General features: G+C 36.5%; 1 pseudogene; it reads left to right on the forward strand.

The window, feature by feature from the left end:
* The first annotated feature begins 214 nt into the window (after positions 1 to 214).
* LOC107139327 lies at positions 215 to 715 on the forward strand (annotated as a pseudogene).
* The last annotated feature ends 21483 nt before the right edge of the window (positions 716 to 22198 follow it).

Consider the following 22198-nt stretch of genomic DNA (forward strand, 5'->3'; position numbering starts at 1 on the left):
TTTAAGGAAAACAAGAGTCAAGATAGAAGGAAAACCTGTCTGGTATAAAAAGCATCAAGGAAAAGGGAAGCAAGTCTTAAGAAGCCATAGATTTGGTTTGGGGTTTTTTGTGTGGGGGTGGATTTTTTGTTTTGTTTTGTTTTGTTTTTGTGCTGAGGGTTAACCAACTCAAATAGGGTTGCACAATTTAACCAGAGGGGACCAAAGCCACATAATGTCACTAGCACATTAATCTATCCTTGCCAAATGGACATTGTGAGGAAGATGATTGGGATAGCAACACAAAAAAATTCCTGAAGTGAGAGTGACCAGACTTGATCTGGATCCCAATTCATTCAACTATTTTAATAAGTGAAAAACCTACTTTGCTCACAATGCCCTTCAACTTTCCACAGCTAGGTACATTGTGCTCCTCAAAGCGTAACCTACTCCACAGACAAAGCATGTGAAACTTGAACTGGCTGAGATTGTTTTCAGAGTTGGAAAAGTCGGAGATCCAGTGACAGGAAAACTGGGTGCAGAAACGACTCACCTGGAGAGTCTGTTCAGTTTGTAAACCACTCATCTAACCAAAAATCTGGAAGAACTCAGTATCTCATCAACACAGTGGAGGAGGAGCAGAAAATGGAGCCAAAGGGAAAGATTTACACATTTGCTTTATGGAAAAGGAAAATTTTCTAAGTCTCATCATAAACTATGTCCAATTTCTCTGTGATATTTATGAAATAGCTAAAAGTAAATGGAGTAAAGGGTTTATTATAATTTTTCATGAAGGTTTGTGGTTCTATTTTTCACATTTTCTTTTCAATAACATACTTTCATATTGCACTTAGTATGCCTAACAATATTGCACTTAATATGCCTAGCTGCATTATTTTGTTTCAGAAGGTTTATTTTTTCAGAAGGTTTGTTTTTTTCCTCATTCAAAAGAATGTTGAATTTATCTGAGAATTTTATTTTGGGAGAAGAAAACCTCTTATATAAACATGTAAGTCCACATTAAATGAGTATTTTTGATGGTCTACATTCAAAATAAATTTAAAATTTTTTCTCTGACTTCACCAATTCCAAAAGGAAATTATCAACATGTTTGTGGTCAGAATTTTTTAGATTAAGCTGTATTAATAAGAATATTGAATGTAGAAATAAAATTTTTAAGTTAAAAAAAAAGAAAAAAGCAAATCAAATAGCATGAACTTCAAATTAGGAGAAATGGAAGAGGTGATGGGTACTTGATTTAAAATAGGTACTGTAGCCTGCATGGTGGCATACAACCGTAGCTGATCAGCTATTCTAGACTGAAGCAGGAAAATGACTTGGGGCCAGGATTCAGCCTGGGCAAGGTAGTGAGCCCCTGTTACAAAAGAAGGGGGGGGGCGGGGAGAGAGAGAGAGAGAGAGAGAGAGAACATAGGGCTAAGGCTGTACAGCTCAGTGGTATAGTAAGTGCTTAGCATGCACAAAGCCCTGAGTTAAATCCCAGCATGGGGGAAGAGGGAGAGAGAGACAGACAGACAGAACTATGGCAAGAAGGCTGGGAAGCCTGGAAAGCTTGACCAACAAATGTGCACAGAGAGTTGTTTCATGAACTAGGTGTTTTAGGAAGACCAAGATAGCAGGGCTGTGTAGAATGGGTTGTATATTGAAAGAGAGTTCTCAGAGGTGGTGGAAACTATCTCAAGGGCCCCTTTGGCAGGTAGTGTGGCATATGTCAAGGTATTATTATTAAGTTGTATAACTCTTGTTACTACATCCTTTGGGCCTAAATATACAAAAAAGCAGTATCTCACTCTTTTGCTAGAAATATGTGGTTCATTATTCAGGTAGGCAATTTGATTGCCCTGCAGGACTGGGAAAATATGACTTGGTGAAAGAAGAGGCTGTATTTTATAATCCTCTGAAAAGTTTTTCTAACTGGAAAGACCTGTAGAAAATTTTCCCATCTTGTGTTACTTGACATGTTTTTTTGTTTGTTTGTTTGTTTTGTTTTGTTTTTTAACTTCTTCTTCATGGAGTTATCCTAAATTCCATCTAATAATATGATGAATTTGTAGTTACAATTTTTGTTGTTACTCTGCAGTCTTTTCAGCCCCTCTCCACATTTCATATGCTATTTGTTTCTACTTTACTTGTTTTCCTCCATTTCTCTTAACCCCAAAGATCCATTCTACGGCAACTTTGCCTTCAACGAGCACTTCAGTTAGATTGATCTTTTCTTTTTTTTCAGAATTCCTACAATTTCATCATCTGTTGAACTTTATTTTTTCTGACATTAATTAAACGTCTCATCATACTGCTGCTATAATATTTTACATTTTAAAGGTCTAACCTCCTAGATAGTGTGCACTATGTTTGTGTATTTTAATTATAAAAATAACATGGGCATTTGATTGAAAAGTCAGAGGGGCAGGAAGATATAAAATGAAAATTTAAACTCTCCCTCAATGCCATCCTCCAAAGTAACAACTTTTTAAACATTTGTGTTACTGTGTATCTCTCCTGTAAACCATCCCTAGCTCTAAACAATACACTTAGAGTTCCAGTTTTTTATTTATAAACCTTAGATAGTGTGTCAATTTTTTTGCTGCCATACAAAACAATCCCCAAAACAAGGTTTACAACATTTACTTCAAGCTTATGAGTCATTGGGTGCAGCTCTGCTGGACTTGGTCCAGTGTGGGTCTGTGTATCTTCTCATTTGGGGACTGGGATGAAGGAGTGGCCATTGTTTGGGGCACATTGTTTCCATGGCAGAGGGTCATAGCTCAAGAGGAGCAAATGTGATACTTCAGAAGGCCTCTGTTCAGAACTGGCCACTGTTACTTCCAACTGTTACTTCTACCTGTATTCTATTATTCAGACTAACACAAGGTCCAATCTTGAGTCAATGAATAGGAGCACTATATGTGCTCTACCAGGATGAAAGGCAAAAATCACACGATAAACAGTGTGGGTATATAATGTATTACAGAAGGGGAGCACAGAATTGGGGACAATTGGAGCAATGATTCACTTCGCCATATACAAATGTCTGTTGAGTCTCACTTTTCAAAGATAAGAAATTGATCTCCTTAATACCACTCCTGTTTCCCTCTTCTCAAAGTTTCTCAATTGTATTACACATAGTTCTTCTACTTTATGGCTTTAGATAATATAGATAAAATGTTTTCTCAATAATCAGCTTTAGATAAAATCTCTTGAGTTTTTATTATTAAAATAAGGATATGCATATGTAACCCTGAGATTTTTATCTCTTTCCACCTCAAAGCATATCATGAACATTTATAACATTCCCACTGCGTTTTAACACTAAATTCAAGTCTTTTATGCCTTGAATACAAGTCGATTTAAGAAACTAAAATCCAATGAAGATCACTTATGATACTACCCTTGTGCACATATTATTTTTCACAAATCCAAGAAATGTAGTTGGAATGGACTTGTAGAAAAAGAAAATTGAAATCATCTGCTAAATATGTGTAAATGAATATTTTAAAAACTGAGATCAAATGGTTTATCATTCATGACACTCTACATGGTGTTCAGAATCATGCTACACTTAATTTGTTTTATATGGGACTGTGCTCTTTGCTATAAAGCTTTTTGTTTTTCATGGAGTTTCTCCTTGTTGACAGGATTGTCACACTACCTCTAAGTTCATAACAGCTTCTTAAATCGTACTTATTTGTTGAAGCGAATCCAGTTTCCAGTTTCTTATCTCCAAGCCTTTTGATTACTTGTTTAATTTGAACCAATTGCCTTGATATCTACTGCCCAGCCAATTAGCCTGGGGGTTCTTTTTATCGCTGTTCTGAGTTGTGACCATTATTTCCTGGATTATTTATCTTCATTTTTTTAAATTTCCATTTTCATCTTAACTCAACTGTGTTTTTTTTTTTTTTTCCAAAAAGGAATTAAATGTTGAGCCTTTTCAGTCTGACTTGCAGACTGATAAATTGGCTGGGCATAGAATTCTATGTCCCAGGCCACTTTCTCTTTCCACTTTGAAGGCATCGTTCCACCAGGCATCGTTCCATCGTATTCCTGCCTAAAGCTGGAAAGTCCAAAAGCCAATATGATTCTCATCCCTGTGCAAATGAGTTGTTTTTCTCTCATAAAGCTTTTAAAAGTTTTCTCTTTGACATAGTGTACTGAAATTTCATAAGAATATAAAAGTTCACAATGAGTTTTTTTAAAAAAAGCAGTTGTTAACCAATCGGTATTTTAAAATATTATGTTACATGGTCTATAGTGTTGAAGACATGGGGGAATGTACAAAAGGAACACAATAATATTTCAGAGAGTTTCAATCCAAGGGCATTTATAATCTAGCTAAAGAATAAACAATTAGGTAGCCCTTATGAAATGAATTCTTAATTAGCCAAAGTGAGTTCAGACATTTATTTTGTGTCTGATGATATAATGTATAGTATATTCTCTCTCTCTCTTCTCTTCTCTTTTCTTTCTTTCTTTCTTTCTTTCTTTCTCTCTTTCTTTTTTTTGTTTTGGTACTGGGGATTGAACTCAGGGGCACTTGACCACTAAGCCATATCCCCAGCCCAATTTGTACCTTCTGCTAAAAAATGCTGAAACTTTGTGGAAGGAAACAGAGGCAATCATTTCTTTGCTCTGTTTTCTCTCTTTGTGAAAACCTAAAGTTATTTTTCTACTAATCCTCCATTGCTGTCATTTAAAATAATTTCAAACAAATGTTTTAAATTATATTACAATAGACCATTCAATTAGTAAATGACTACAGAAATTTAAATTATTTTTGTTTCCTTTTTTTTAAAAAAAAAAAATTGATACTGGGGATTGTACCCAAGGGTGCTTTACCACTAAGTTACATACCAAGTGCTTTTTATTTTTTACTTTGAAACAGGGTCACTCTAAGATGCTGAAGTTCTCACTAAATTGCTGGCCTCAAACTTGCAATCCTCCTGCCTCAGCCTCCTGTGTTGCCTGGATTTCAGGTATGGTCACCATGACAGCTCATATTCTCTCTCCTCTCTCTCTCTCTCTCTCTCTCTCTCTCTCTCTTTCTTTCTCTCTTTCTTTCTTCTTCATTTTTTTTTTTTTTGGTACTGGGGATTGAGCTCAGGGGCACTTGACCACTGAGCCACATCCCCAGCCCAATTTTGTATCTTATTTAGAAACAGGGTCTCACTGAGTTGCTTAGTGCCTCACTTTTGCTGAGGCTGGCTTTGAACTCATGATCCTCCTGTCTCAGCCTCCTGAGCCACTGGAATTACAGGAGTATGCCACCACACCTGGCTTCATTTTCTCTTTTTGATTTGTTCTGTAACTTGATCACATCTTCAGTAAGCTTCTTGGTGACTTGGTTTGTCTTCTTAAGTATTACTGTATTTTCCTTTAGGATCATAGAAATCCCATACCAAACCATGGCCATTTTTTATTTTTCCTTGTGGCCACATGCCTAGAAGCGGTCTAAGACCAGATTGCTCCTATAGCAGTGAATGAGAACATGATCTTTCAAAGTAGATGGAAATAAATGAGATATGGTGAGAAATATAGACCCCAGAGAGTCCTCCCCCAACCCACACAAGAAAGAATAAAATGAGAATACCACCTCTGAATGTTTTTATGACCTCCTTGTTGCTAGTGAGAGAAAACAATCAAGGAATAGTCTAGAGAAACTGATCATTTTAAACAAGGAAAAGGAGTGTACTTCTTTTATGCTAAAGATCCTTTAAAATTATGTTTCTCAATCCTTAATGTGATTCAGAGTTCTCGGGAGATACTTGTTAAACATACAACTCTTGGGGCCTCACCCTTGTAGCATCCTGGAGCAGGTAGAGCTGGCTTTATCCCCTCCCAGTCTCAGAGCTCTTTCAGGAAAGTCTTTGAGCTTTATATATATATATGTTAAAAAACCCTAAGACTCTATTGCAAAACAACAGCTCGATGCAATTGCCAAACCATTGCTACCTACCCAACCCTTGAAAGGTGTTGCCATGTTCAGAAGGCCTTTCAGTGTTTATATTTCTTTAGATGTCTGTCTGTAACTTAGATAACTAAATTGCTGACTATTAGAAGAGATTGGACACAATAATTTTCACTTTGGGATTTTTCTCAATGTATTTTCTCAGACAAATGACTGGAAGACAAATCATATAGCTGAGAAAATTGAATTCTTACTGATGGGCACGCGCACGTGCGTGTGTGAGTGTGTGTATGTGTGTGTGTGTATACATATATATGCATACATACACACACATACTATAGCACACACATGATCACACTCTTACATATATAACCATGTACACAAGACTTTTCACTATACAGATGAGAGTCCATAATCAAAAGGCAATGTCAGAGCTTCCTTCTGATACACAGCTAGTCAGAAAAGCTTCTAGCCATGAGAGAATGAAATAATTTGAAAGACAACACAAAAATGAGATAAAAATACTAGGATTTTCAGAACTGTATGGACACTAAATCCTGTTCCTTTCTCTGGTTCTTTTTTTTTTTTAACATTTTTTGTAGTTGTACATGGACAGCATCCTTTATTTTATTTGTTTATTTTTTTAGTGCTGTTAAGGATTGAACCCAATCCCTCACACATGCTAGGCAAGTGCTCTGTCACTGAGCTACAGCCCCAGCCGGTCTCTGGTGTCTTAATAGCCTTCCTGACATCCCCACTAAGTGGTCATCAGCCCAGGTTTGAACTTAACGGATGGGAAAATTTTTAGTGACTCTACGGGTCACTATTCTAATTTTGGTATTGTTGCCTAGGAATTTCATCCTTACATCGACAGGGAATCTAGAACCTTTACCTTCACCTTACTGTCTAGATTTTGCCTAATTTTATCATATATAGTTATGCCACTTATTTTTCTGTTTTGGCAATTTTTCTCTATCCTTTCATTTTCAATTCTCTGTGCCTTCATTCAGGTATGTCTCCTACAAATAACATAGAGTTAGAATTTATAAAACAACCTCTCAGGGGGCTGGGGAGGTGGCTCAAGCGGTAGGGCGCTCGCCTGGCATGCATGCGGCCCGGGTTCTATCCTCAGCACCACATATAAACAAAGATGTTGTGTCCGCCAATAACTAAAAAATAAATATTAAAAAATTCTCTCTCTCTCTCTCTCACTCTCTCTTTAAAAAAATCAATCTCTGCAATAAATTTTTCTTTGAAACTGTGCTTATTCTATTGAGAATTATATATGAAATTATTTCTACTACTCATTGTAGGGATTCTATTTGTCTATTTTTCTGTTGTTGCTTCTTTTATCCTTTCTTTTTTTATTCAATTCTACTTTCCCCCATCACTTTATTTTTGCCCAGGTGTTAGTTTGGAGATTATCTACTTTATTTCTAATTCTTCTAGAAACTTTAACAATAATTAATTTACTGATAATTTTATTTGCTAACTATTTTCTTCTTACATTTCAGATCTTGCCTTGGAGATCATTTCCTAATGTTCCTAATGTTTGTTGCATGAAACACAACCCTTACTGTTGGCATTAGAGAGGGCCTATTGGTATTAAACCATTTCTATTTGTCAGAACATATCTTTATTTCATAACATAATTTTATTCTTGAAAGTTTCAATGAGAATACAGTCCTAGATTTATGGTCAGTGTATTGAAGATACCACTCCAAAATTTTCTTGGCTTCCATTATCACTGTTGAGAAATCAGCTTTCAAAAAAATTTTTATTTATAATCAGTAATTTATATTTTTGTTTCTGGATACTCTTTGTCATTTTTTAAATAACTAGAAATTCACCAGAAGCTCAACATAGTATGGAGAGGTCTTTCAGACCCTTCTCCAGTTTCCCCCATTGGTTGTATCTTACAGAACTATAATAAAATAGCAACATGAGGAATTTGATGTTGAGACAACATGTATACATAGTCCTATGCCACTTTATTACATGTGTAGATCCTGCAAGCTCATCTAGTTTCAAGATACAGGACTATTCCATCACCCACCAAAAAGATCTTCACAATGGCCCTTATAGTCACACCCAAACCGCCTGTCATCCCTAATCCCTAGAACTACTAATCTGTTTTCCATCTCTATAATTTTATATTTTTAAAAACATCATATAAATGGAATTATATTGTATGCTATGAACTGAATTATATCCCCCCAAATTCACATGTTGAAGCCCTAACCCCCAATTTGACTGCATTTGGAACTAAGGCCCTTATGTGATAATTACAGTTAAATGAGGAGATACCAGGGGACTCCTGATCCCTTCTTCTCTCTCTCTCTTTCTCTCTGCCATGAAGACACAGCAAGAAGGTTGCTGTCAGCAAGCCAGAAGATAGTGGTTACCAGAAACCACCAGTTAGCTCTTGATCTAAGACTAAGAGATCAATTTTCTTCACAACTTCGAAAAAATATATTTCTGTTATTTAAGCCAGTCTATGGTATCTAGTTATGGCTGCCCAAGTGGACTTATGTATGTTATGTAAACTTTTGAGACTGTTTTTTTTTTCCACTCAGGATAATATTTTTAAAGTTCACTCAAGTTGGTGGATGTGTTAATGGTTAGTTCCTCTTTATTGTTGACTAATATTCTAGCTGGCTGCTTTCAAGAGCTTCAATTTGTCTTTGGTGTTCTATAGATTAGTTACAAGGTGTCTAGTTGAAATTCTTCTTTTATTTTTCTTTTAAATTTCTTCTTGAGACTTTCTCTCCTCCCCAAATTTGAGAAATGATGTCATTAATCAATTCTGGAAAATAGTCATTATTTCCTCTGGTATGGCATCTCTCCCATTCTCTCTTTTCTTTCCTTCTAGAACTCTGATTAGATATCCTCACTTTATCCTCCATGACTCTTGTATATTCTCTCTCTCTCTCTCTCTCTCTCTCTCTCTCTCTCTATATATATATATATATATATATATATATATATATATAAAATTTTAGATTTATATTCCAGATCACTTACATTTTCTAGTAGTTTAATCCATCCATTGAGTTTTTATATCATAAACATTTCATGATAATATAATGCACATTATATTATCTCTTTAAAAGTACACAAATTTCATGTTTTTAGTATATTCACAGAGTTGTGCATCCATACTACTCTGATCCAGAATATTGTCATCATCCCAGAAAGAAACTTGCTATCCATTAGCAGTCACTCTCCCGTCCTCTCTTTTCCAATACCTGGAAACTACTAATGTATGTTGTTTCTGAAGTTTATGTATTCTGGACATATCCATGGAATTCATATCCATGGAATCCTACAATATGTACCCTTTTGTGTCTTATTTTTTTCATTCAGCATAATGTCTTCAAATTTCATTCATATCATATCGGTATTTCATTCCTGTCATTGCAAAATACTATACCATTGTAGCAGACCTTATCCCATATCACCATTTATTTGTTAACCACTCATCAGTTGATAGGCAGTTTTGGCTGTTACGAACTATGCTATTATGAACATTCATGTACAAGTTTTTGTGTGAACATATGTTTTAAATTCTTTTGGTTACAGGAGTAGCCTTGTTGGGTAATACAGTACCTCTATGCTTAATCATTTGAGGAATTGCCAAATTGTTTTCCAAAGTGGCTGCATGATTTAACATGCCCCCTAGCAGTATGTGATGGTTCTAACTTTCCTATGTGCTTGCCAGTACTTATTATTTCATTTATTTGTATCATAGCAATCCTAGAGGGTGTGATGTGGTAGTATTTCATCATAGTTTTGATTAGCAATTTTCTAATGACTAATGATGTTGAGGATCTTTTGATGTTCTGGTCAGCCATTTGTACACTTCTTTGGAGAACTCTCTAGTCAAATACATGGATCATTTAAAAATTGGATTCTCTACTACTGAATTTTAAGAGATTTTTATACAGTCTAGATACAAGCCCCTTATCAAGTACAGGTTTTATGAATGTTTTCTCCCCAGTCTTTGATTGTCTTTCACTTTTTCCTGTTTTGTCCATTGAAAGACAGAGGTTTTTAGTTTTGATGAAATCCAGTCATTATTCCCTATTCTATTGTTCCTTCTTCTTTTCATAATATTTGTCCAAGAAACCTTTGCTAAATCCAAAGTCATAAAGATGTGTTCATGTTTTCTTCTTGTAAGTACTGCACGTTGATTGAGCCACTGAAGCTACTGTATGTTTTAGTCTAAGAGTTTTATTGTTTTAACTCTTACATTTAGATCTTAGGTCCATTCAGAGTTTTTTTTTTAATTTTTTAATTGATTTAAAAAGTAAATAAATGACAGTGGAATGCATTACAATTCTTATTACACATATTCAGCACAATTTTTCAAATCTCTGGTTGTACATAAAGTATGTTGACACCAATTCGTATCTTCATACATGTACTTTGGATAATGATGTCCATCACATTCCACCATCCTTGCTAACCCCCTGCCCCTTCCCTTCCCCTCCCACCCCTCTGCCCTATCTAGAGTTCGTCTATTCCTCCCATGCTCCCCCTCCCTACCCCACTATGAATCAGCCTCCTTATAGAGTTAATTTTTAAAAAATATTTTTGGTTGTAGATGGAAACAATACTTTTATTTTCATGTGGTGCTGAGGATCAAACCCAGTGCTAAGCAAGCCCTCTACCACAGAGCTGTAACCCCAGCCCAATTTAGAGTTAATCTTTGCATGTGATATAAGAGTCCAACTTCATTCTCTTGCATGTATACATCCACTTGTCCCAGAACTATTTGTTGAAAAGATTATTCTTTCTTGCGTTAAATTGTATTTGTGTGTGTGTTCCCCCCACACTGGTCTAAGGGTGTAGCTTAGTGGTAGAGTGCATGTTTAGCATTTTGAGACAGAATCTCTCTAAGTTGTTCAGGGCCTTGTTAAATTGCTAAAGCTGGCTTTGAACCTGCAGTGCTTCTACTTCAATCTCCAGAGCTGCTGGGATTACAGGTGTGTGCCACCACACCTGGCTTCTCTCTAGTCTTTATGATTTCCTGCCTGCCCCCTTTTAAGGTTTCGGTTGCTCTTCCTTTGTTCTATCTTTTCTTTTTTCTTTCCTTCCTTCCTTTCTCCCTTCCCCCTTTCCTCTTGTTATGGAGAAACTGACTTGTCGAAAAGCAGCAGCTTTATTTTATGCTGGCGAGCCCAGAGGAAAAACAAAACTCCAAATTCTGAGCACCTATCTACAGTTTCTCACAATGTTTACAGGCTATCTAGTGTTATAAATTTTCTAGTTTACCTGATATATGATTGTGTATGGGATTTCTAGTGGGAAGTGTGTTTACAGAAGCAGATTGTCCTATGGGGGAGAACAAGGCCTTCAATACATCTCTACCTTGGGCCAGGAGCCTCCACAGGTGTGTTTACATTTCAAAGTTATCTACAATCCAAAAGGTAGGGACCCATGGTCAATCAGGCTTCCTAAAGAGAATCTATGAGAAGGCAGGGGAAGTGACCCCTACGCCAGACATAGGTTTCTTACCATAACATTTTTATAATTTCATTTCTCAAGTAGGTCTGGTTTTGACACCACACTCTCTTTATGTATCTTTCTTCCTTCCTCTTTACTCCTTTCTTCCTTCCTTCCTTTTTCAGTGCTGGGAATCAACCCCAGGGCTTTGGGTGTGTTAGGCAAGCACTCTACTAATCAAACTACACCATGGTTCCTAAAAAAAAAAAAAATCACAATGTTACCAAAAGCTCAGTACTTGTCCCTGATGCCAATCTAATAACAAGGGCATTGTTTTGAGAAAAAGGAAAAAGAAGGTTTATTGCTTTGCTAGCAAAGAAGAAACAGGGGACTCCTGTCCCAAAGGTTGTGATTCTGCCCAGCAGCAGGAACAGGGGGCTTTTAAAGAGGTGATTCAAAGGCTACATCCCATGTATTCTCTGTTGGAGTTGTAATTCACTTGTTAATTTGGGGGATAGTCATTTCTGAAATCTTATGGTACCATCCCCAAAGTCTGGATTATTTTGTTCCTGTTTCCACATTCCCCTGGTCCACTTCATGCTTTCCTGTTCTGCCACAGCAACTTATTTTTTAAATGGGCATATTTCTTTCTTTTCCTCTCTCCCTGCTCCTCCCTAATCTCCCCTCTTTCCTAATCTCAGGGAAAACAGAATTTCCTTTCTTCCCCCATTTTAGGCAGATTCATCTGTCCTGAATACAGACCCACCTTAGGTACAAATCAATCCAGAGGAGGCCATTAGTTTATGACCTGGGGACAGAAATAGTCTCTCTTTTAAATATCTTACAGGACACCCCATTTGGCCAGGGGATATTATTCACTGGGCAGAGCAGTTCTTGATGTAACACGATCCCATCAAGCTAAATGCCTGTGGAGACTGACAGAATAAATAACTGCACCCAGAAAAGAAAAAGACAGAAACTAATGACAACCAGTTTTTGTAGGTGGCCTCAACGAAGGGATCTTCAAGGAAGCCTAAAGAAAAGGATGAAAAGGCCTCCTCCACTGCATATCAATATGCCTAGTATAAGGAAAAGACCCAAAAGAAGACTGGGTAAAATTGACAGTGGGGAACATCCTTAAAGTTGATGGCATTTTGATAATGATAATGGGGACAGGTCAGGCTCAAAAATACCCTGTGCTCCAACCCCTTGAATGCCACCTGGGAGAGAAAATATGAAGTCACAGTTTTTTATATGCCAGATTGCCTGATCCCTCTCCTGGGATGAAAAATTTACTGTGTAAATTAAATTCACAGATAATATTCATAAGAATTATTTCAGAATGTAAAATTTAAGAAAGGGTCCAAAACTAGAAGAGATAAAAGAAAGATATAGTTTTGGAAATACATTTTAGTATGGAAAATGAGAAGGAAAAGAAAATGTTTCTGGATTACAAAGTATTTTGTCTGGTAAAGCTATATTCCTGGGCTAAAGTCCAAGTTGAAAGAGGACAAAATTAAGGATGTAAACAAGTTGTGAATGTCTCAGAAGTTGTAGAAGGTTTGTGGAAGGTTAATCTCAAAAGTTGTGTTTGTGATTATATTACCTATAATTAGCAGCATCAGTCAAAATTATTTGAACTTTAATGTTATGAAACAAAGCCTAAAGCATTGATATGCTTTTATATATCAAGATAATTTTCTTGTATTTCTTTGTAACTGGTTACAAACTAATTATTTATGACTTTATGTGTATGCATCTGAAGTCTATATCTGTCTAAGCCTTGCCTAAGTGTTATGTAAACGTTTATAAAATGAAAGTTTATGTAAGTTTACTGGCAAGATAATCAATAAGTGCTCTCTTTTATATGTTGTATCTGATAGAAGGGCCACACTATCATTTGAAGACTTGAATTATATCCGTTTGCTTTGACTAAGTCAATTTCTGATCATCAACACTGTCTTCTAAATGTATAAGAGATTTACGGCTATCCTTTGATTTTCTGTTAACCCATGCAGACTTGTGACTATTATTACTATACATTCTGGATTCTAAATTTTACTTTAAAAGTTAAACTTAGTTAAATGTAAAGTTTAGGAGAGCACTTTGCCAAGTTGGCATTCTCCAAACTAAAATTATGTATAGCAAAAGTCTCAGATTTGTATAAAAATAACAAATTTGGTTGATATTTATTCATGTTGCTGCCAAAAGCTTGGTCCTTGTCTTCAATGCCAACCCAATAACAAGGACATTGGGGGCTGAAGTTGTGTCTCAGAAGTAGAGTGCTCACCTAGTATGTGTGAGGCACTGTGTTCGATCCTCAGCACAACATAAAAATAACATAAAGGTGTTGTGTCCACCTACAACTAAAAATAAATAAATAATTTTTTTTAAGATAGGACATTGTTTTGAGAAAAAAGCAAAAAGAAGGCTTATTGTTTTGCTAGCAAAGGAAAAACACAGGGGACTCCTATATCAAAGGCTGTGATTCTGCCCATCAGTAGGAGCAAGGGGCTTTTAAAGAGGTGATTCAAAGGCTACATTCCATATATTCTCTGTTGGAGTTGTAATTCACTTGTTAACACGGAGGATAGTCATTTTTGAGATTTTCTGGTACCATCCCCAAAGTCTGGATTATTTTGTTCCTGTGGTATATTCAAGGACAGATAACTCTGCCTAACTTTGGGAAGGAATGAAATCCTATTTCCCCTGAAATTAGGAAGGGGGAGAGATCAGGGAGGAGCAGGGAGAGAGGAAGAGAAAGAAACATATCATTCAAAAGATAAATTGCCGTGGCACAGCAGCAAGGGCTACATTTAAAGCATAAAGTGGACCATTGTTACAATGTCTCATTTGATATTTTATAGCTGGATAAAGTAACCTGTTGTCAATAAGTTATATATACAATTTTGTGTTACTCTTCACACTGGAATTGGAATTTAAATGCATTTTTGGAAGACAATAAGGAGATCCTGATCTGTTTAAAGGGTGACATTGAAAAACATGGAAGAATTCTGCCACTTTTTCCACAAAAAGTTAAAAGTTCTCTTAGCCTTTCTTTGATTCATGTTTCAGATGTAATGTTGTATTGTGTTGTTTGTGAAAAGCCCCACCTTGTCTGAGATAAGGCTCTGCCTGCCACCTTACTCCAACTTAGAATGGCTCCAAAATAAGCTAGACTTCAGCTCACTTAAAGTTGTATTCAAAAGATTGATTTGGGGGGGCTGGGGTTGTGACTCAGTGGTAGAGGGCTTGCCTAGCACGTGTGAGGCACTGGGTTCAATCCTCAGCACCACATAAAAATAAAATAAAGGTATTATGTTTACCTACAACTAAAAAAAAAGATTGATTTTTGTTGTAAAGATTACTGTGATCTTAAACAGGGGACATAATGTATAACTAAGTAAAGGTTCAAAGATTATAAAAGTCATTTTTCTTGGTTCATAGCTATTACATAAACTGAATATGTTTTTGCTCTGTTAATTTCTCTTTTTATTTTCCTTGTAAATTTTATAATTGTTGCCTGCTAATGTTGTTTCTTTTAAAAAAAGGAAAGGAAAGGAAAAAAGCAAAAAACAAACAAACAAAAAAATCCCAACCTGGGTTAATTTGAGATAATAAGCTATCATCTATAGGAGAGATAGTATATAATACTGATTTCTAATACTAATAGTGACCCAATTTAAATAAAAGGGGTAACTATAAAATTATAGATATTGAAGTTATATCCTGTTACTCCCTCTTTTAAGACAGTTGAAATTGTCTTGATGGGTGCTTAAAACCAAAAACTTGAAGACAAAAGTCAAAAAGTAAAAGGGCCAAGTAAAAAAACAGCCAACATTTTGGCCCTTGCCTTCTAAGGTCAACCAGGACCGAGAGAACAACAGGACCCTCTCTGAACCCTACAATTCTGGTAAGTCAGGGAGACTGAGAAGACCTTGGAGAACAGGAAGTCAGCCAGTGCAAATTCTGCAGAGGAGGGTCATTGAGGATGGAAATATCCCTGATGCTTCCAAGAGAAGCCACATATGGTCAGCAGGACCCTGACCTATCATGGCATCACTGATAGAGGAAATTTGAAAGAGCCAAGAGGCTTCACACTCGTCCCCAAGAGTGATACCTGAGGAATATCAACTTACTAGTAAGAGTAGATAGGAACAAGGTCAGTTTTAAACAACTTGGTCTTAAGCACCTGGCAGAGAGTATAGCCTAAGCAGAGTCCTTCGTGCACATTTAAAAGGAAAAACAATAGTTTTTTAAAATGTAACTTGAGATGTACAATTGTGTCAGCCCTATCAAAAGTAGGTAAAGCTGGAGGCTATAAAGGAAGGGTCCTGTATGGGAGTGCCTAATAATAATGATCACCAAGGACTCTAGAGTCACAAATTTGTCCTGAGTTAATTTGAGCATGATCTCATAGGCCTACAAATCTTCCTAACCGCCTACATAAACTTGAGCATTTTTTCACTGATAAGATTATGAGTTAACTGTCTTCATGGTTTTCAGAGAGTAACTGAAATACTGATTATTTTTGTGCTAATTGTTTACCAAAAAGTAATGCTTTGCTGTCTTGTATATTGTTGGCTTAGCATAATCCCTGCCCTATATATGCCTTGAACAGTCACTTGCCATCTGCCACTATGGACCTCTGAACTGCTCTAATGCTGAATGCCTTTAACTGTATGTGCCCCACCTCATAGAGAACAAGGACTTCCAGTTACTTCCCCCAACTCCACCCCCTTTCAGCAGGAAGCAGTTTGGAGATGTCGCCATCCATTTTTCCATAGAAATGGAATGCGGAAATTGACTGAGGAAATTTAACAGTGCTCTATGTTCTGCCATGGCAGCTTGTTTTTTTAAATGGACATGTTTTTTTCTCTTCCTCTCTCTCTGCTCCTCCCTGATCTCTCCCCCTCCCTAATTTCAGGGAAAATAGGATTTCACTTCTTCCCAAAGTTAGGCAGAGTTATCTGTTATCTGTCCTTGAGTACACCACAGGAACAAAATAATCTAGACCTTGGGGATGGTACCAGAAAAATCTCAGAAATGACTATCCTCCATATTAACAAGTGAATTACAACTCCAACAGAGAACACATGGGATGTAGCCTTTGAATCACCTCTTTAAAAGCCCCTTGCTCCTGCTGATGGGCAGAATCACAGCCTTTGGGATAGGAATCCCCTGTGTTTTTCCTTTGCTAGCAAAGCAATAAACCTTCTTTTTCCTTTTTCTAGAAACCGTGTCGAAACTATGTCCTCATTATTGAATTGGCATCGGGGACAAGGCCTGAGCTTTTGGCAAGGGTAGTCTATTAGATTCTTCATGTGGGCTTTTTATTAATTATGGGAATTTACTGATATAAGTTTCCTTACCCCTGCTTTTACTGCATCTTATAAGTTTTGGTATATTGTGTTTTCATTTTTATTCATCTCAGAGCACACTATTTTCTAATTTCCCTTATGATTTTTTTCTTTGATCCTTTGGTTACTTAAGAGTGAATTGAGCCTGGGGTGGTGGCACACACCTGTAATCCCAGTGAATTTGAGGCAGAAGGACTATAGGTTCAGAGCCAGCCTCAGCAAATTAGTGAGGCCCTAAGCAACTCAGTTAGACCCTGTCTCTAAATAAAATACAAAAAAGGGCTGGGGATATAGTTAAGTACCCCTGGGTTCAATCACCAGTACAAAAAAAAAGTGAATTATTTAATTTCCACATATTTGTGAATATCCTGAATTCTTTCTGTTACCAATTTCTAACTTCATTTCATTTTGGCCAAATAATATATCTTCGGTGATTTTTAACTTGATTTTAAATTTTATTTGGTTTTGTTTTATGCCTAAGCATATGGTTTGTCCTGGAGAATGTCCCATATTTACTTAATAAGAATGGAAAAAATGTGTAGAATTTTCTATATATGTCTGTTAGGTCTTGTTGGTTTATAGGATTAAGTCATCCATTTCTTAAATGATCTTTTGCCTGGTTCTTGAAATATTTTAATATTTTTAATCTATAATTTTTTTGGTCCTTTAAAATTATGCTTGGTTATTTTTAATTAGCTTTTTCTCTCTAGTTATATTTTGCCTCTCGCTTCTAAATTTCTACATACAGATTAAACAAACTTAATTTAGATTTAGTATCTGATAACTTGAATAACTAAAGTCTGTTAGAATGAATTTGCTGTCTGCTCTCACCCATGCTACCTTGTTTTCTTGTATATTCTGTAATACTTGACATAGACTTTCTATGCTTTGGAACTTTGTGGAAATTCTTTGAGCTCTGACTTCAGGGCATATTCTTTCATAAAAGATTTGGCTTGCTCCTGTGGGTGCCGGAGGCTACTTTAAATTTTCAGACTGAAGTTTTTAAAACCTCATGAGTAGTTTGAATTCAGGCCAAAACCCATATGTGTAATTCTACTGAGGATTACATATTATAAGGGAAGATTTTTGGCCTCCACTCAATGTCGAAGTTAAGACAGGCAAGTTTCCTTGCTGTCTTTTTCTCCATGGTAATTGTATTTGTAGTCTATCATTACATTGACATGGTACCCCTTGGGTTTCCCAATTTTATGCAGGCATCTCCTTTTAGATTCTGCACTTTGAGCAGGCCTTGGATTTTAGCTCCTGTTTGTCATATGCTGAAGGACCATCCAATGAAAGCTCAAGGTCATCAGGGTTCAATAGATGACCTCAAAGTGAAAGCTAACCTCAGGGATTTTCTTCTTATCCAGATTTAAGATTTTATTTCATTTTTGTCTTGAGAGGCTTTCTTACTGCCTTGAGAGTACAAAGCACTTAAATGTGTTTATAACATTTATTTCAAAAACTTATTTAGCATTTTAATTGTATTCTAGTACAGAGTTACTTAAGGTAGTTCTGTACATGTTCATTAGGTCTAGTCAGTATACACTATTGTTTAAATCATCTTTTAAAAAATTGATCTTAAGGGATGGGATTGTGGCTGAGAGGTAGAGTACATGCCTAGCATGCGCGAGGCACTGGGTTCGATTCTCAGCACCACATAAAGCAAAATAAAAAGACATTGTATCCACCTATAACTAAATACATATATATATATATATATATATATATATAAATCAATCTTAAATGTATTACTACATTTTTAATTTCTAGAACTTATTTTTGGCTTTTAAAATTATGATTTGTTGCTTAATTATCTCTCTTTTTTATTATTAGTTGTTCAAAACATTACAAAGCTCTTGACATCATATTTCATACATTTGATTCAAGTGGATTATGAACTCCCATTTTTACCCCGTATACAGATTGCAGAATCACATCGGTTACACATCCACATCTACGTTTTTACATACTGCCATACTAGTGTATATTGTATTCTGCTGCCCTTCCTATCCTCTACTATCCCTCCTCCCCTCCCCTCCCCTCCCATCTTCTCTCTACCCCATCTACTGTAATTCATTTCTCTCTCTTATTTTTTTTCTTTTTTCCCCATAGGCAAAGTATTGTATAGTAGTAGCTTATAGTACGTATGATACCTGCATAGAACATACTGCCCCATACTATCAATTAGTCCTCAACAGCCCAGCAAATTCTAGAGAAAACAGCATATTAAAAATATGCCACTTTTGACTACCTTCTTAATGCATCTCAGAAAATGCTTCTTTACAAGGAGGTGCTTGAGGCATAACCATTCCCACTGCCCACCCTCAGTACCTCCTTTTTGTGTCCACCCAGCATCCTGGATACCAAGGTCTCAGGTCAGGAAGAAAGTGTTCCTATAGCAGAAAGAAGCAGGAAGAACCAAGGTGTCAGGACAATCAATAGGAACCCTGCCAAGCTGAAGGTCAGGAGCAGATGGATAGTTGGATTAAAGAAAGGAACGAAGTATGAAAGCCAGATCCAGAGGCCATGGTATTGGCCGTATAGAGTTAGAGTGCCACAGGTTGGCCCTCCACTGTCTACTCCACTCAAAGTAGTAGTTTCATGCCACCTCTAGTCTTTCTCAAAGATGTGCCACTTTATCTTTTACACTGGGGCACAAAACTGCTGCTTGAGGTGTTGTAGTGGAGCCAATGGCCCCTTACAGCAGACGCTGTCACTCTAAATAGGTGGCCAGACTGCTTTAGCTTTGCCCGTTGACTCATGCTGAGTTGACACCTAAAACACCCCAATTCTTTTCCTCATACTAATTCATCCCCCCATTCCTATATAATTGGATATTTTTGTTTGTTTTTAAATCTTAGCACATAAACACATTCAGATTCAGCCCATCATTGGAGCCCACCAGAGCTTTTGATGCTGATCTGTCATCATTAGTATTTACTATCTTTCTTGGTTTCATATCACCTGTCAACTTCATGAGTACTTTGCTATCTATTCATCCAAATCACTGATGAAAATACCAAGCCAGATCAAGGCACAGTTCTTGAACATTTTTTTCCCAGCTGATGTGCATGCATTGCTTGATACACTTTCCATATGAATGTTCAACTAATTATTAATTCACCTAGCTGTACCCGTACCCAGAACAAGTCTGTATGGTTATCATGCATGTTCTTGTCAAGAGCCTTGTTGCAAGTACATATTTTGCCAAACTACCTGCATAGCAACCATAGCAAAAGAGTGAAACTAAGACAGGTTTTACAAGACTTGTTCTTAGTGCATCTACTTTAGTGGTTAATGATAGCTACCACCTAATTACTCACCATCTTCCCTTTATTGATCCACTCCAGAAAATGACTCAAGATCACCTTCAAATTCACCAGTCAAAATTTATGGACTATGCCTTCCTCTCTCCTAAAATAAAAAACTTACCCCCACCTTTTTTTTTTTAACTATTCCTGCTTCCTAATATACTAAAAAACAAAAACAAAAACAAAAAAAAACTCAAAAGTCTCTTGGTAAGGTGTGTGTGTGTGTGTGTGTGTGTGTGAAGAATAAATGAAATATTCTGGATAAAGAAACTTGCAATAGAGTGCTCAGCACTTGCAATGTTCAACAAATTCTACTGTCCTTCCTCCTTCCCACTTCAGCCAGAAAAACATTTTTTCATTTAAATTCATTGAAATTATTTAGCCTATTTGATTGTGCTCTTACATAGTATATCAGGTAGACAAAGGAAGCCTAACTACAGGTGCCCAAGCAAAACAGAAGTTTACTTCTCCTACACATAAAAGATGTATACAGTCAGCTCCAGAACATGTAGGACCCAGCACCCTCCCCTCTTGCTGCGGTGGCATTCTTACCAAGCAGTTTCCATCTCTCAGTTTAGACACCAAGTGTGCTCTTCTTTTCACCTCTGAACTACCGGGAAGACAGAAAGGAAGGAAGAGGAGAGCATGCTTCCATGGGAACAACCCAGTTAGTTCACTGATCATTTTTGCATGCATTTCATCAGCTATAACTTAATTGCATTGCTACGTCTACCCAGAAATAAAGCTGGGAAATAATCATCTTCATTTCGGGCAGCCAAGGGTCTACCTTGGATGACCAACTCATCCTACTTTCTCCAAGTCTTTTTTGGCTCTGGCATTGAAAGTCTTGCATCTTGGGAACTCTCTTAGTCCTGAGCAAACAGACCCTGTGTGTAGCTAAAAAATGTTGATTTCTAAAGAGAGAAGTGGATATTGGTGGACCACTAGCTCTCTTTCTCACTCTCCAATTTGTCTTGTGAAGCTGCTATTTCTTCCTGCTTATGGGGCTGTTCTTTCTCATTTTAGCTTGAAGATATTTCTCCTTCAACAGAGAACCAAAGTAGAATTAGGTGTTAGAGAATCTGCATGGTCCTTGTTTTCGGTCAACATTGCATCTATCATCCATTATTAATTTTCTTGGCTCTGAACATTTATTTAAATCCCTTTTGATGATCTTGGCATTAAAAAACAGATACTCAGACAATTCATAAAAGAATGTATAAATTGGCTAATACGAGCAAGAATAAATACTTAATATGATTAATAATCAGAAAAATGCAAATTAAACCTGCAAGGAGATCTCATTACGCACCCATTTGAACTACTAAAAATTTAAAAGACTGATAATATCAAATATTGGTGAGAAGGTGGTACAACTGGTATTCTTATAAACTGCTGTTAAGTTTATAAAATGGTACACCAGTTTAGAAGACAGTTTGACAGCATCTTAAAATGTTAAGCATAATTCTATCATGACTCATAGTGGAATTTGCCCAAGAAAAATAAAAGAAAGCTTATGTTTATACAAAGACTTGGCCATACAGTCTATTATTTGTTATAACTATCAACCTATAAAGAGCTCAAATTTCTGTCAACAGGCTAATGCCTATACAAATTGTGCTGTATTCATACTATAGGATGCTATTTGGCAACACCAAGTAACAAACCACCAACTCCGGCAACAACTGGATAATCTTAAAATCGTTATGGTAGGCAAAGGAAGCCAGATAAAAACCAAACCAAAACAAAACAAAACAAAAATAGTAATGTATGATCTTATTTGTATAAAATCCTAGAAAATGCAAACTAATGCATAATGACAGATCAGACTATGGCCAGGGGTACAAGGAGGGATGGATTACAAATGGACTTAACAAAACTTTCAGGGGTGATGGAAATGTTCATTACCTTGACTATTTGTGGAGCTTTACTTATCTTACCTTTCAAATATATAAAGTTTATATCTTAACAAAGTAATTTCAAGAAGGTAAAGTGCTTTAGGCAAAACAAAACTATAGGTGTTAGAAGATAGGTTAGCAGTTAGGCTTGGTGGGGTTGGGAAGTGTGTGGATGCTTAATCATAGCATGGAATCATGAGGGTATTTCTGGGAATGCTGGAAATGTTTTGTGTTTTGATTTGGATGCTGATTACATAGGTGTATGTTTGGATTT

This window comes from Marmota marmota, unplaced genomic scaffold (assembly GCF_001458135.2).
Source record: "Marmota marmota marmota unplaced genomic scaffold, marMar, whole genome shotgun sequence".
NCBI classification, from domain to species: Eukaryota; Metazoa; Chordata; class Mammalia; order Rodentia; family Sciuridae; genus Marmota; species Marmota marmota.